Source organism: Etheostoma spectabile, chromosome 14 (assembly GCF_008692095.1).
Source record: "Etheostoma spectabile isolate EspeVRDwgs_2016 chromosome 14, UIUC_Espe_1.0, whole genome shotgun sequence".
NCBI lineage: Eukaryota > Metazoa > Chordata > Actinopteri > Perciformes > Percidae > Etheostoma > Etheostoma spectabile.
In genome coordinates this window covers 6191995-6196227 of record NC_045746.1, presented here as the reverse complement: position 1 = coordinate 6196227, position 4233 = coordinate 6191995, and the positions used below count along the sequence as shown (strand labels likewise).

Sequence of the window (4233 nt, the reverse complement as noted above, 5' to 3'; positions counted from 1 at the left end):
ATAGGTGGTTAAAAATATCGGGAATTTTTCAGTGTATGCTTGCCAACATGGAGAAGTAGATATGTGACAGTAAAATATAGTAAAATATCCCTGAGCTGCACTCTGTCAGAGTCATGTTTGGTGTGTTAGTTAGTGCTGTCCATGGTGCTGATCATGCAGTTGTCATAATTAGAATTTACTGTAAATAAGCATATTATTTCATGGTGGTCTTTTAACCTATGAACTTACATGAGATTAAATTAATGAAGGTAATACATATTAAATACAGTTTAAAAAACTTAATACAAAACTTGATAAACTTAATAAAAATGTAATATGTATGTTCACTCTCAGAGTGTCAGAGAGTGTTAGGGTCACCAGGGCTTAACAGTACAAAGATCCTGTTATGGGTCCGCTGTTTTCTCCCCATCCTGTGTGCGTTTCTCCCCTTTATGTCCCGTGTTTTCTGTCTGTGTTGTTTGTCTCAACTTGAAGTTTGGCCAAAAGCGTGGCTAGGAGATCTACCATGATTCACCTTCGCTGTAGTTAAACCCGGGCTGATCACCCCATCTGCGCCAGATCGTTACTTCTACCCATGTGGTAAGTTGGATCTGGCTGTGCTGTACTCCACTGTGTCTGCTGTGCAACCTGTTTGCCACTGCTGGGTTCCTCTGTGAGTCAGTGGGAATTACCCAGCCTGCCCGCCTCGAGCGTCTGCCCTGTCCGAGTTCTACTTAGCTTGGACTCGACGTTCAGTATTGCGTGTCCATTGAACCCCTATGAAACTGAGTTTTGTGGTTGTCTCTGTGTGCGTGCCCAAAATCCCATCCGCGTCCATATTAAACACTCAGAGCAACTACTCAAGTATGTTGTGTTTACACAAATTTGTGTCAAATCCAAATCAGCTATCACACAAAAAAACACGTTGCCTTCTGTCACTTCCTGTCATGTCACAACACGTTAGTTACTTTACTTTTTTTTTTTTACCAGCTACCAGTTCATTGTGTGGTCCTCAGACTCAGAGTACGATTCAGTAATGCTGAAGACAGTTTTTACCTTCTTTGTGCTAGTTACTGGAAATGATTCCCCTGTAGTCAATGAAAAACAAATTGATGAAATGGAACTCGCATCATCTACTTGATTTGTCTTTATGCATCCTGAGCGTGTGCTTTGCTCTATCTTGCTCATTACATCACAGCTAAAATGTGAGCACTGAGTGTTTTATGTAAAATTGGGGCAAGTAGGAAACACATTTAGCAGCACTCAGGCATTAAGAAAAACAGGCTTGCTGATTTACCAATTACCTTACCTAAGAAAATGAGCTTTCAAGAAAAATGTCCACGCCTTGCTACACAGTGACACAAGCTCACCTTCTAATTATAAAAGCACCACATTTTCTCTGTGCCAAAGCTTGGAATCTGCTTCTTTAACGCTTTGAGTTCTTGTCAATTCAGTTTAATTTTATGAAGTGGGAAATGAGATGAATTCACAGCGAGAGTCATTAAGGATGCATGCTCAAATTAGTGAAAGTGAAGACTTTTAGGTCATTTGAATGTGTAGGTCTTACATTGTTCTATCTACAGTTCACAGCACAGTGGATTCAATTTAAAGATCCTTATTATAGCAAGTAGCATTCAGTCAAGGAAATTAGACTTAAAGACGCAGATACGCTGTGAATATTCACATTTGTGACAAAGTCATTGTTGAAACAGATAAACCTTCTGCATCCTGAAACTGGGCTTCATTTAAATCAATGGTGGAATGTATCTACATTTACTGAAGTACTGTACTGAAGTACACATTTGAGGTACTTGTACTTTACTAGTCTTTTCTTTTCATGCCACTTCCTACTTCTACTCCACTACTGTTATAGAAATATTGTTTTTTCTACTCCACTACGTTCATCTGACAGCTTTAGTTACAAGTTACTTTACAAATGAAGAGTTTTGCACACAAAACACATGTAGTTTTTATTAAATTGAGGATCTGAATAATTTTTCCACCACTGATTATAATCTATGTTTGTGTTTTGTGTACTTTTGTGTTTCACGGTCTGCCCCGCCCTGATGTGTTTCTCCTGTTCATCAGCCCTCATGTCACCTGTCTCTCGTTACTACAACCCTCTTTGCTTTGTGTATTTAGACTGTGTGCTTCCTTAGTCTGGTGTCAGTTTGTCGTATTTGGTGTCAGGAACTTCTGCTTCTTTTTTCTTCTTCCGGATACCGCCTGCTCACTTGGGGGCTGCTTTCTGTGAGTTCACTTTTTCATTATATAATCATTGAAACTCTCCCCGTTACCTGATAAAACATCCATGATGATGTCATAGTGATGTCATCCAGGTTATCTTGGATTGTGCGTAATTAACGGTTATTTCACGGTTGTGGAGTGTTGGAAAACGTTGGCATTTACCAGACACAGAGGTTCTGATGAAATGTGTTACCAAGCATTATGGGAAATGTGGGATGCATCATATTTGGAGCTTGTCTCAGTGTTCAGCACTGTCACCTCCTAGCAAAAGGTAAGAAAAAAAAAAAAAGTAGACCAAAACCAGTCCCAGAGATAACTGTCAACTTGAATGACTGAGTCCAAAGTGAGCTTTAAAGCTGTGTTCACATGTCAAGTTGCCCTGCCCAGTATAATTTAAGTCTATTCATTACCATCTTCATTATTTGTTCCTAACTAAATACAATAGAAGAAAATTGATGCCAGGAAGATAATATCTTCTTTACAAAAGCTATCCTCAGAAGCAAATAACTCTGTCAATGAGTCATTAGTGTTTCATTTATCTTTAGGGGGAATTCCTCATCGTCTGTAGAATCCAAACAGAGACGGACTGTTGTGAAGCAGCGTTACGTTAGTGGGAGCACCTCAGGGCTCCTCCTCAGGCAGGGTTGTTGACCATTGTCCTCCAAACGCCCACCAGTAGCTGTCCTCTAGGAAAGAACCAATGAAATGCCTGAGGACAATGTGCGTTGTCCTCGCATTGCTAACAGAAGTCATGTTTCTTTAAACCCTTGTGTTGTCTTCCCGTCAAAATTTAAAATCACCACTCTTGTTGTTGCTTTTAATCAATGTTTTTAACTTTTTCTTACGTTTTTGTCCCTTTTTTCAACACTTTTTTTTTTTTTTAATGTTTGCCACTTTTTTTTACGTTTTCAACACTACATAACACTAACTTATTAACTTTAGTTTTACAGTTATTTTTGGAATTTATGGTCAATAAATCTAATTTGTAGGAAATTATACCTCATGTTTGAGTTAGAAAAGTTGCCAAAGAGCGTTGTGTGGAATCAATCATTTTATTTTGGGTAATTACAATTGGGTAGTTAAAACAAACATTGATATGAAAACGGGTCAATTTGACCCGAGGACAACACAAGGGCTAAATTATTGTTGTGTAAATTATATTTTCTTAAGCCACATTAGGAACTTAAGTGCACAAACAGTCCACACATTTAACATCTAAATAATGGAAAGTACACCTAAATATTCTCATTTTAAAGTACATTTTGCATTGATAGCGTTCTTGGGTGCTTCAAATCTGTTTATAGTGTCCTATTTTTAAAATTCATATCCCACATATAGGATATAAGTTATCAGAAATACTGCAAATATCCGGTTAAACCACTGAACCACAGATGGAACTGTTACAAGGTAATAAAAGGAAGAGGTTAAGGTAACTGAATTTTTTTTTTCTCTACACCATTCATGTGGTTTCTCTTGGATGACATGATGCTGTGTGTGAAAAAACAAATTATTAAGGTCTAATTAAATGTTACATCACACATTTCCTTTATGTTTTCCAGTCGAGGAGAAGATACCAGCCTTCAAGAGGTTATGACAGACTTTGAAGAGGTTGTCGAAGCAGCCCAGGGACTAAAGGAAGTGTCGAAGATGAATGAGGATTTAAGTGGATTTGCACATTCCACAGTGACAACAACCCGGTGTCCTTCAGCGGCTGCAGTACCTTCTCTGAGAGTGGGGTTGTGGCTGTCGCGTCTGCCGAGGTTAGTACTGTTTATACTATGGATCATAAGGAAGATGGAATGAAAGATCATAATCACTTCACTTCTGTTTGTTTGTGTTTTATATTTGACGTGTGTGTGTGTGTGTGTGTGTGTATGTGTGTGTGTGTGTGTGTGTGCGCGCTATTCACTGAGGCGTGGGCACCAATGAAGACGTTATTCTTTAGTTTATTTGAACATGTAAAAAAAAACAACCCGAAAAACATTCATGCATACATATATAATTAAA

The 4233-nt window shown here is 38.3% G+C and overlaps 1 long non-coding RNA gene across 1 annotated transcript in view; it reads left to right on the top strand.

Moving 5' to 3' along the window:
- Positions 1-2985: 2985 nt before the first annotated feature.
- The window catches only part of LOC116702141 (uncharacterized), an 18022-nt gene continuing 16774 nt past the window's right edge, over positions 2986-4233 (top strand). The window contains exon 1 of the long non-coding RNA XR_004335074.1: positions 2986-2995. This is a non-coding gene — a long non-coding RNA (uncharacterized LOC116702141). The remainder of the gene's footprint in view (positions 2996-4233) is intronic.